The sequence below is a fragment of the Cavia porcellus genome, unplaced genomic scaffold (genome assembly GCF_034190915.1).
Source record: "Cavia porcellus strain 051 isolate PalLab524CR breed Dunkin Hartley unplaced genomic scaffold, mCavPor4.1 scaffold_2, whole genome shotgun sequence".
Classification (NCBI taxonomy): Eukaryota; Metazoa; Chordata; class Mammalia; order Rodentia; family Caviidae; genus Cavia; species Cavia porcellus.
The window spans coordinates 104925971-104938076 of NW_026947485.1; the positions used below are offsets into that span (position 1 = coordinate 104925971).

At 47.0% G+C, this 12106-nt stretch overlaps 1 protein-coding gene across 38 annotated transcripts in view; it reads left to right on the top strand.

Annotated features, from left to right (window-relative positions):
- The window catches only part of Jakmip3 (Janus kinase and microtubule interacting protein 3), a 158259-nt gene that overhangs the window by 95466 nt on the left and 50687 nt on the right, over window positions 1–12106 (top strand). The window lies entirely within an intron of this gene.

Genomic DNA, 12106 nt, shown 5'->3' on the forward strand with positions numbered 1-12106 from the left:
TTTGAATTGGAGTATGAGTTTTTTCCTGAGTTATTTTATAAATCCTTCCTCTGGTCTTGGCACAAAGCCTCTGTCAGATGTATCTAATGCACCTGTCTTCGCTAGTCTGTGGCTAACTCAAGCATTTTCTCAGTAATGCCTTTGAAAAGCAAGAGTTCTTAATTTTAAGGAAATACAATTTGTCATTTCCTTGTATGTGCTATTTGTGTCCTGTTTAAAAATCCATTGTCTATCTCAAGACATGAAGATATTTCTGTGTTGTCTTTCAATTTTTTAACATTTAATTCTATCATTCATCTAAAATTAGCTTTTGTGAATAATATGGATAGTAACAAATATTTTCTATTTGCCATTTAAACATCCAACTATTATGTGACTAATCTTTGGGAAGACTTGCCTGTCCCTCCCCTGAATTGGAACTCAGTTTTGGTATGAGATCTGGCTAGCCTCATACAGTGATTTTAAAGTGTCTTATTTTTCCTAGTCTCTCAAAGAATTTGTTTGATATTATTATATTTCTTCTTTCAATGCCTGGAAGAAAATCCTAGTAAAGCTCTTGGGACTAGTTTTCTTTGTGGAATGCCATAAAATGATGAACTAAATTTAATACTTATCTCACGCCTGTAATCCCAGCACTCGGGAGGCTGAGGCAAGAGGATCATTGCGAGTTCGAGACCTGCCTGGGCTACAAAAGTGAGCTCAAGGCCAGCCTGAACTGCATAGCAAGACCCTGTCTCAAAAAGACAAAAGAAAAAAAATAAATTTTATACTTAATCTCAGTTTTCCTATTTCTTCTTGTGTTGTTTGACAAAATCAATTTCTCAAGAAATATATCCAATTCACATAAATTCGCAAAAAAATTTCTTTTTTCTTTTTTTTAAATTTTATTTAAAAGGAAAAAGAGAAAAAACAAAACAAAACAAAGCGGTGTAAGGGTACAAGTAGTACAGAACTACAAAAAAAAAAAAAAAAACAGTAAGAAATCACCAGTTAATGGATTATATATTATCATCTTAGAGATAGTTGCTCAAGTCACAGTATCAAAGCATACAAAGTGGACATTCAAACAGTGAGACTGCAAACAGTTGTGTTCAATGATCCAACCAAAAACATTAATATGGTCAGCTGTTTAACACCCCGAAACACACTTGCTGTTATATCTTTTAGAGCACTTTTTTTCCCTCTCTTTATTACAACAAAATTTACACGTTTTGGGTTTTATTACTCCTTAGTTCTTATTACTTTTTGCAAAAAATTTTCATAGTATTCTTTTATTAGCCCTTTAATGCCTGAAGGATCTGTAATGATATCTCTTTTTATCTCTCATATTGGTGATTTGTGTTCTTATTCTCTGCCCTATCCACCATATGCACTGGGGATTGAATTTAGAACTCTGTATGCTATGCGGATACCCCACTACTGAGCCGCAGCACCAGTTCCTTTTCCCCTTATTTTTCATTCTTCTCTCCTTTTTTCCTCTCTCTTTCCCTGTCTGTCTCTGCCTGTCTCTGTCTCCGTTTCCATCTCCTGTCTCCATCTCTGTCTCCATCTCCGTCTCCGTCTGTCTCTGTGTCTGTGAGTCTCTCCTTCACATCCCCTCCTGTGTCCTATAGTGTCATTGCAACCCTTAGTATTATTGCATCAGTGGTTATATAGAAATTATAAAATGCATCGTTAAATTGCTATCTACTATCACAAACCCTTGTTTGCTATATACCCAAACTACAAGAACCTGATAAAATCAAGAATTCAACTTCATTTCTCCCTTTTTTTCTTCTGGTTGTCATATATTTTATATTTACATGTATTATAAACCCCAAAAGAAGGGACAGGGATTTAGCTCAGTGGAAAGGTGCTTGGCTGGCAAGCACAAGGTCATTTGTTTGATGTCCAGTACCACCCAAAATCAAACAAAACAAAGCCCAAAAGAAAGGAGTTTTAATGTTCCTTTAAGCAGTCCATAGTCTTTTGCATCTATTTATATCTCACCTTTCCCAGCTTTCACTTGAGATATTTTCCCTTCAGTCTGAAACATTCCCTTTAGGATGATTAGCAGTGACTCTTCTGACAGAGGATCTCTTTCAAATGTCTGAGATATACTTAATGCACCTTTCTTTTCAAAGGATGTAAGCATTGACTCTGCGCCCAAGGTTGGTTTTTTCCTCTGAGCACTCAGATATAAGATTCTAAAGTCTTCTTTTACAGTTGTCCCCCAAGGCAAGTAGTGACTTTTTCCCTGTTAGCCTTTATAAGATTTTTTATTTAGTCTTTGACAGCTTTGCTATGATGCACCTAGGTATGTTTTCCTGTTTTTTTTTTTTTAAACATTGAAGTAATGTATTTCACCAGATTTGAGAAATTCTTGGTCATTATGTAGTAAAATATTTCTTCTCATGTCTTTCTTCTACTCCAATTCCATGTCTATTCAACATTTTAATTATGTCTAAATGTTCTTGAATTCTATTTGTTTTCTCGTCTCTCTGGTTTTTTATTTTGATTTTACCTTGAGTCTGTGATTACCCTGCATGTAGTCAACTTTTAAACATTTCCAATGAATTGATAATTTTAGATATCATGTGTTGAATTTTATTGTCTACTTTATTCTTTTTTATATAGATTCAGTTTTTTTCTCTCTCTCTCTTTTTGAGACCAGGTCTCACTATGTGTGCAGGCTGGCCTTGAACTCACTTATGTAGACCAGGCTAGCTTTGACTCATGGAAGCCCTCCTGCTTCAGCCTTCCAAGTACTAGGATTACAGATGTGTGCCATCATGGCCGGCCTATTTGTTTGTTTCTTTCTTTCTTTCTTTTTTTTTTTTTTTTTTTTTTTTGAGACAGGGTCTCGCTGTGCAGTTCAGGCTGGCCTTGAGCTCACTTTGTAGCCTAGGCTGGTCTCAAACTCACAACAATCCTCCTGCCTCAGACTCCCAAGTGCTGGGATTACAGGCATAAGCCACCACGCCTGGCTTGGCCGGCCTCTTTCTATTAATCACTATTGACTTTTCAGGTTCTTATTGGCTAACTCTAGTAATCTCTGAGCTTGCTTCTTTGATTGTTTTATCTTCTTATTGGTTACTCTTTCATACTTCTTTACCTATCAATTTTATTACATTCTTGACAGTCTGGGTGATGTGCTATAGAGGCCCTGCATTCAATTGTCATTGTCCGGAGAGTGCTAAGTTTTGTTCTGGAAGACAATTAGCAGCAGACTGCCCGGATTCTTGTGTGGTTTGGTTTCAGGGTTCTTCGATTGGATCTATTTCAGCCCTCTCTTCTCAGTGTGAACACCCCATTCTTGTTACATGCTCCTGGCTCTAGAGTGTGGCCTTTTCAAGGTCTCAACTGAATGCCTGGAGCGTTCATCAAGACCCTCTACGTTGTCTGAGCTTGAACTGAATGCCTCTCAGGCACTTACATCCTGCTTATGCTTCAGATTCTTAGAAACTGGTCTCCGTGAGGCCTCTGAGAGTCTTGTCTTGTGTGTGCACAGCCCGAGCCTGAGGCTCAAGGGAACTGGAGATCTTTTTTGCTGCTCCCTTATCCCTAGTGCCTGCCCTCTAGTTCCTCCCTGGGAATAAGAATATGATTCAGAATTCTTTCAGTTGCCCCAAAAGCTTCAAATTCTGATCTGGGTTTCTTTCCCCCAAGGTACCTCTGTTTTCTGCTTAGCTCTGTTTCCTGGTGGAAAAGCTGAAACAATGCCTCATGTCAAAATCTAGGAGTAATCAGCTCTCTCCTCATCTGCCCTCCCTTGCCGCCAGAATCCTAGTCCAGCTACGTATATTTTGCTTAGTTTCTAGACTTGCTTTCTGCACAAGGAAAAGTCTAATGCCCGCTACTTCACCATGTCTGGAATCACAAGTTCTGCATCACTGGTTTTCAAAAAAATCTTCTTAGGTGATTCATGTGGGACCAGGCTTGAGAACCACTATTCCCATCATACTGGCAGATTAACCTTGGACTGTAGGAACCGGCGTCGCAGGGAAGAAGACCCCAAGGACTCAGCTCGTAGTGAGGAGTAAAAAGTTTATTTCCATACGCATGGGGTCCCCCAGGCAAACAAGTGCGGAGGGGGCCCCAAGGGGGAATTGTGTAGGGTTTTTAAGGGCGCAAGCGGGAGGCAAGCAAGTTTACAGAAGCAGATTGCATTGGTTAATTTTGAGCAGCATAGGACTTGGCAGAAGTTGATTGGAGGGGTTTGGGGTTGAGTAACCATGGAGACTGGGGGTCCTAGCCCAGTCACTATGTGCCCAGAACAGAACAGTTACTTGTCTTACTTATCTCGTTGAGACAGAACAACCTTGCAGGTGCATTCTTTTTTTTTTTTTTTCTCTGCTCTGATAGCTCTGGGGAGTTAGGGAGTTAACCCTTTCATTCCCCGCTCTGGGGAGTTAGGGAGTTAACCCTTTTATTCCCTGCTCTGGGGAGTTAGGGAGTTAACCCTTTCATTCCCCCCTTCTTTTTGTAAATGGCCTTTAATCCTAAAGGCCCTGTATGGGCAGGGGGTCATACTGTTGACGTAGCACCATAACTTTTACTTGAGAAATCTGGGTCCTCACAAATTGAGTTACTCGATTAATGAGGCAAGGGGCTATAGCCATAACTATAATGAACCCGGCCAGGGGTCCCAGTAAAGGGAGAATATAGGGCAGAATTGACTCCCAGAAGGAGAACGCTTTGGTCTCGCTTAGAGAGGGCTCTCGGGATTTGATTCTGTCTCTCAGCTTTTCCATTGCATCCCTCACAATTCCAGTATGGTCGGTGTAAAAACAACATTCCTCTCTAAGTGCGGCGCAGAGACCCCCCTCTTTTAAAAACAGTAAATCTAGGCCCCTCCGGTTTTGTAACACTACTTCAGATAGTGACGTAAGGGATTGTTCTAGTGTAGTTATAGATCCCTCGAGGGCCTTTAAATCTTGGTTAACAACTGTGAGGAGCTGTTGGCGGGACTGGTGTCCAGTAATGAGGGCTGTTGTACCAGTCCCTATGCCTCCCGCTACTCTTATCCCCAATAATACCGCCAGGGTCAGGGAAACTGGTTCTCGTTTACTTCGGCTCCTCATGAGGGGGAGCATGTTGGGTGGGAGGTATTTAATACGAGGCATGAGGTCTATGAGGATACAGGAGCTATTGTCTGCAAGGAGAACATTTGTGGAGACACAAGGGGTGAGTCCAGTGGTACATAACCAGAATGCCCCAGGGGGGGAAGGAGATACTGATTTTTGGGAAAGGAGTTGACGTGTATGAGGCAGTGATGGCGTAGGTCTGTCGGCCAGTTATCAACTGTTCCTACACAGGTCCCTTGACTGGCGAGGCCCGGAAGGGGGAGAGTGTGGTATACTTGATTCCACTCGCATTGGTCGGGGTTGGGGGTTAATGTATAAGAGTCATTTAGAGCAGTCCCTTCATAGTATGGAGGGTTAGGACTTAGACATAGCCAACAGGATCGGGCGAGGTCCGGATGGGTAAGATTGAGGGCTCTATAAGCCCCGTGTATGAGACTAAGGAGGGAGCTCACAGTTGGAGGGATGAGCCCCAAATCAGGAGGGTTAGTTGAATACCCGGAGAGGGTGAGAGGTGAGGTCGTGGGCCCTTGGCTTTGGGTAGTCACGGGCATAGGGGATGAGAGCCCTTTAGCAATTGTTGGGGCTGGTGTTGGCCGTAATGGTTTTGTCTTTAACTCCTTTTTAATAAGGAAAAACCCCCTATGTCAGGTCCACTCATATAGTATCTAAATCCCCAAGTTTTTCCTGTTGTCCAAGATTGGTCCTCAGGGGTGAGGACTTTGAGTTGTAAATGTTGGCAATTGCCTGGTCCCCCGTCAAAAGAGTGAAGGCTCCTTTTTGACAGTGGCAAAGGGTCCTTGTGTTGGCCACTCCCTGTTCCTGACAAGCTAAGGTGTCGATCTTTTATTGAGGGAGTCCATGCTGTGGCCACTGTCTCACATCCCCAGTAGGCACAGTAGTATTCGCCTGGGGAATTACAGTAACTTCTCCCTTCCACAGACGCGGGACACAGATATATTCCCAGGGGGAGATCTGCATTGGGATCAAGAGGAGCAAGATCACATGAATAAAAACTGAAGGTTGGATGGCCTGACCCTATCCATCTGTCGACCTCTTTTTGGTTATCCCACCTAATCAATGACCAGACCCAAGGACGGTGGGGGTTTGCCATCGCGGGGGTAATTAACATGAGTAATCCCATTAGGGCCCAGGGGGTTACAGCCTGGGGTTTTGGTTGGGTCATCTCATAAGGACGCACAACAGAAGTGTACAGAAACAGCGTTAGGGAGTCTTTTGGCTCACTTTAAGCTTTAGGGGGTTATCAGACCATTTGAGTTCCCAGGAGTCGTCCTCTGGCGCTGAGGCAGGCTTTAGATGCGACGCATGGATCCAAGAGGCGATCCCGTCAACCTTTACCGCTGTAGGAGTAGTCAGTAGGACCTGGTATGGTCCTTTCCAGCGAGGCTGTAGAGTCTCTTGTTGGTGGCGCCGGACGAGCACAAAGTCTCCCACCTGGTACGGATGTGGTATAGGAGACTCGCTGGGGGCGTAGGCTGAGGCTAGTTGCGTCCACAAGTCCCTCTGCAGGCTGTCGAGGGCAATGAGCCTGTCAGACAAAGAGGTTGGTAACAAGGTAGTATGTTCAGTTAAGGGAGTGAGATCTCGAATGGGGGGTGGAGTGCCAAAGAGGATCTCGAAGGGGGTGAGGTTAGGGGGTTTGGCAGACGGGGTGTTTCGTGCGCGAAAAAGGGCATACGGCAGGAGCATCGTCCAATCTTTTAAGCCAGTCTCATGAGCTAATTTAGTGAGGGTCTCCTTAATAGTTTTATTTATCCTTTCTACCTGTCCTGAGCTTTGGGGTCTATAAGCACAATGTAACTTCCATTCAATCTCCAATATGTTGGCCAGTCCCTGACTTACCTTAGCCACAAACGCCGGCCCATTATCAGACCCTATTACCTTTGGCAATCCGAACCGGGGAAAAATTTCTTCCATCAACTTCTTTGTGACCATGGCAGCAGTTTCCTTTTTGGTAGGAAAGGCCTCAGTCCATCCAGAAAAGGTGTCCACAAAAACTAACAGATATTTTAGTCCATATCGGGCAGGTTTAACTTCTGTAAAGTCCACCTCCCAGTGTTGTCCAGGCCTGGCACCGCGTAGCCTTTTGCCTGGAGCCAGCTTGGTGGGATAGGCATTGGTTAATTGACAAGCCTTGCAATTAGTCACAACCCGTGTGGCAACCTGACGTATGGCAGTGGGAGATACGGGAAATCTTGGCGTTGAGCCAGTAGACATAGTCTCTTAACCCCTAGATGGGTGAGCCGGTGGGCCTGTTGAATGTAAGCAGTCAGGTCTGACGCCTCAAAGGCTGGGTTATTTTGGGCTTCCTCCTTAGGAGGAGGATTTTTGACATCAGTCACCAACATCTGTGAGTTTCCCATGGCCGCAGATCTTGCTGCCTGATCGGCCAGGTTATTTCCCTTTGTAACGGGATCAGTTCCTTTTTGGTGGCTGTTACAGTGTACTATCGCCACCTTTTGGGGTAACATGACTGCGGCTAGCAGTTGAAGAATTTCTTGTTTGTGTTTCATTTCTTTGCCCGCGGAAGTTAGAAGTTCCCGCTGGCGGTATATGGCCCCGTGGATGTGGGCCGTTGTAAAAGCATATCGGCTATCTGTGTAAATGTTTGCTTGCTTTCCTGCGGCGAGCTCTAGAGCCTTAGTCAGAGCGATCAGTTCGGCCTTTTGAGCCGAGGTTTCATCCTCTAGCTTGGCTGCCCAGATAATATTGGAATGATCAGTCACAGCCGCACCCGCATACCGCTTACCTTGAATCAAGAAGCTACTCCCATCAGTGAAGTAAGTCACCTCTGCATCGGACAGGGGGCAATCCAGTAAGTCCGTACTGTACTCCAGCCTCTCCTGCCAAGATGTCCTGGCAGGTATGGAGGATGGGTTTGGAGGTTTCCTCCGGCAGCAGGGTCGCCGGGTTGAGAGTCACTGGAGGTCCGAAAGTTATTTTGTCTTTATTGAGTAAGAGACTCTGATAATGAGTAATTCTGGCATTTGAGAGCCATCTATCCGGAGGTTGGCGGATGATACTTATTAGTGTATGCGGGGCAATGATTGTTATTCTTTGTCCCAAAGTTAATTTATCAGCATCTTTAATGAGCAAGGCCACCGCTGCGATCGCCTTTAAACAGGGCGGCCATCCATTCGCCACAGGGTCTAGTCTCTTTGAGAGGTAAGCCACCGGTCGCCTCCATGGTCCGAAGGCCTGGGTCAATACTCCTCTCGCTATTCCTTTTCTCTCTTCAATGAAGAGAGTAAAAGGTTTGTCTATGTTGGGGAGGGCCAAGACCGGAGCGGATAGGAGGGCCCGCTTGATGGCATCAAAGGCATGTTGGTGGTCTTTTTTCCAAACAAAGGGAGATCCCCCCTTGAGTAGTGGGTACAGGGGAGCCACCAGGGTTGCGAACCCCGGGATCCACAGCCGGCAAAACCCCGCAGTACCCAGAAACTCCCGTAGCTGTTTTTGGTTCTTTGGAGGGGGAATCTGGACCACAGTCTGTTTTTTAGCTTCAGTAAGCCATCTTTTTCCCCCTTTCAAGGAGTAGCCCAGGAAGATTACCTCTTGTCTGCAGATTTGGGCCTTTTTTGCCGATGCCCTATATCCCAAGATAGCCAACTCACGTAAAAGGTCTTGGGTTCCGTTGGTGCAATCACCCTCAGAGTCCGAGGCCAGCAGCAAGTCATCTACATATTGGAGGAGGGTGAGGTTCGGGTGTTGAGCCCGGAAGGGGGCTAAGTCCTTGTGTAGAGCCTCATCAAAGATGGTTGGGCTATTTTTGAAGCCCTGTGGGAGGCGCGTCCAGGTCAATTGTCTGGTGGACCCAGTTTCGGGGTCCGTCCATTCAAATGCAAACAGGGGTTGGCTATCTTTATGCAAAGGCAAACAGAAAAAGGCATCTTTTAAATCCAGGACCATATACCAAGTCTTTGATGGATTTAAGCCATTGAGGAGATTATAAGGATTGGGTACGGTGGGGTGAATGTCTTCCACCCTGCTGTTGACCTCCCTCAAGTCCTGTACTGGTCTGTAGTCATTTGTCCCAGGCTTTTTGACAGGGAGCAACAGGGTATTCCATGCAGACCGGCAAGGGGTCAATACCCCTTGGTCTAAAAGTCTCTGTATGTGTACCTTGATCCCCAGGTGGGCCTCTCTATTAATGGGATATTGTTTAACTCGAATAGGAGAGGCGGTGGCTTTTAGAGTGACCACTACAGGCGGTTGCTGGCTTGCCAGCCCAAGTCCAGCTGTCTCGGCCCAGGAGTCTTTAAAATCAGTTAACCAGGCAGGGGAGATGGGCTGAGGGTCTTGGTGGTCATAGAGCCTGTATTCATCCTCTAATTTTAGAGATAACACTGTAACCATGGGTTGCCCAACCTTTGGGTTGCGGAATGTCACCTGAGGTCCTTGGGGCTCAAAGGAGATTTTCGCCCCTAGTTTGGTTAATAAGTCTCGTCCCAGAAGGGGAGCAGGGCATTCAGGAATAACCAGGAAGGAGTGTTTTACTTTTCCCTTGCCTAGGTCAACTGTGCGCTCGGTGGTCCACGAGCGATATTTGCTCCCGTTAGCCCCTTGAACTAGCGATTTCTTGGTTGAAAGGGCCCCTAAGGGGGCCTGAAGGGCCGAGTAAACAGCTCCCGTGTCGACCTCGAATTCCACGGGAGTCCCCTCCACCTTAAACATTACCCTGAGCTCGGGGAGGGGGACCGAGCCCCAAAGTCCCTAGTCCTCGTCATCTAAGGTGAGCATGGGGGCTCGCTGTCGCTGTGAGGACTGCTTTTCTCGTTCCTCTTTGGCTCGCCTCCTTTTTAGTTTTTCACAGTCTTTGATTAGGTGTCCTTTTTCTTTGCAATATGCACATTGGTCAGGGTCTAATGGGGGGCGATTGGGCTTTCCCTTTCCTGTCTCAGGCTTACCCTGAATAACTGTAGCCAACACTTTAGCCAATTCCTTGTTTCGTCTTTTGTCCCTAGCTAACTCCTTTTCCTCCTCTGTCTCCCGTTTATAGTAGACCTTTTCAGCTTCCTTAACAAGATCCCTCAGAGTTAGGTCTTGCAGACCATCTAGCCTTTGGAGCTTACGCCTTATATCAGGAGCCGATTGCCCTATGAAGGCCATGGCTATTGAGCCCTGTCGGCCTTCCTCTTCAGGGTTAAAAGGCGTGTACCGTCGGTAAGCCTCCATCAGGCATTCTAGAAAAACGGAGGGAGTCTCACTGGGCCCTTGAATTACTTCTCTTACCTTGGCCAAATTAGTGGGGCGCCTTCCGGCCGCCTGGAGACCTGCCATTAGAGTCTGGCGATAGATAGAAAGATGCTGCCTACCGTTAGGAGAGTTGGGGTCCCAGTCGGGGCGCTTTAAGGGGAAGAAATCGTCGATCAGGTCAGGTCTCTGGGTGGGTCTGCCGTTATCTCCGGGAACGGCTTTTTGGGCTTCAAGAAGGATGCGGTCTCTCTCCTCGGTGGTGAACAGGACTCCCAGAAGTTGCTGACAGTCATCCCATGTGGGTTGGTGGGAGAACATGATCGAATCCATTAAGCCTGTTACCTTGGAGGGGTCATCAGAGAAAGGAGGGTTATTATTTTTCCAGTTATACAAATCTGAGGTTGAAAATGGCCAATACTGGAGGGCCGGCATTACTCCCTCGTCCGTCCCGTCGCTGATAGTGGGCCCGTAGGGACGGAGGGGGAGAGTGACCACTGGGTCCTCCGGTCGTTGTTTGCCATGAGTGTTTTGGGCTGGGCCTGTGAGTCCCAGGGGAGTGGACCCAGGACCAGCCACCGGCGGGAGCATGGGGTATAGAGAAGGCATGGGTGCCGGGGGAGAGGAGGAGTTTGATTTAGGAGAAGAGGGTGCCGAAGGGGGAGTAGCGCTCGATCCGGACGAAGAGGCTAGGGAAGAAAGCGGGTATGGGGGAGGTTGAGCCGGTTGAGAAGGAGGAGGTCAGTCATAGTCGAGCAGAGGGAGATCGGGCTGAGAATCGGGCAGGACCTGGGTGGGAGCCCTTTTTAGAGCTAGGAGTTTAGGTATAGAGGAGTCGGGAGGAGGAAGAAAGGGTTTCACCCATAGTGGGGGTTTCTCCCTGAGGTCCTGCCATACCAAGATGTAGGCAACCTGGTCAGGGTGGCCCTCTTGTCCGGGGCAGAAGATGATGCTCTTAACTGCTAGGATGAGGGGAAGGTGGAAGGTCCCCTCCGGTGGCCAACCCACGGAGAATATGGGCCACTCAGACGAGCAGAAAGTCTGCCATTTACTTTTCTTGACCTGTAAGGAGGGATTGTGAGCCCTCTTCCGAACCTCCGACCAATGGTCGAGGGTGAGGGACAATGGGGATGAGGTCGATTGTCCCATGGCGTTCTAAAGTCACAGGGCGGTTAACGCAAGCGTGATACAACAAATATCCGAACACAACACCCGCAACACACAAGACGAACAGGCCGGCCACCTCACTCTCACGCATTAGTCTCACACCAAACGAGTCACTTTAGGAGGTGCCTCCAGATTGGCCCGGACGGACCACAGATTGGGAATGAAATTCCCCAGATCGATAGGAAAACCCTATCGCAGACGGTGAGCCACGGAAAACCGTGTGGGGCGTCCCCTGGTCACCAGAGAACAGATAACAGAAATTGCCCCTAGATTGGAGCCGCTGGGCTCGGGGCGTAAAGTACTGGTAGATCGATCTCAAAATGAAAGTAAACAAAAGTGACCGGTAGTACTCACCCGCGGTGTAAGGCGGAGCCGTTGAGGTCGTCTCCCGTGAGACGTACTATCTCGCTAGGGCCTCCATATGTAGGAACCGGCGTCGCAGGGAAGAAGACCCCAAGGACTCAGCTCGTAGTGAGGAGTAAAAAGTTTATTTCCATGCGCATGGGGTCCCCCAGGCAAACAAGTGCGGAGGGGGCCCCGAGGGGGAATTGTGTAGGGTTTTTAAGGGTGCAAGCGGGAGGCAAGCAAGTTTACAGAAGCAAATTGCATTGGTTAATTTTGAGCAGCATAGGACTTGGCAGAAGTTGATTGGAGGGGTTTGG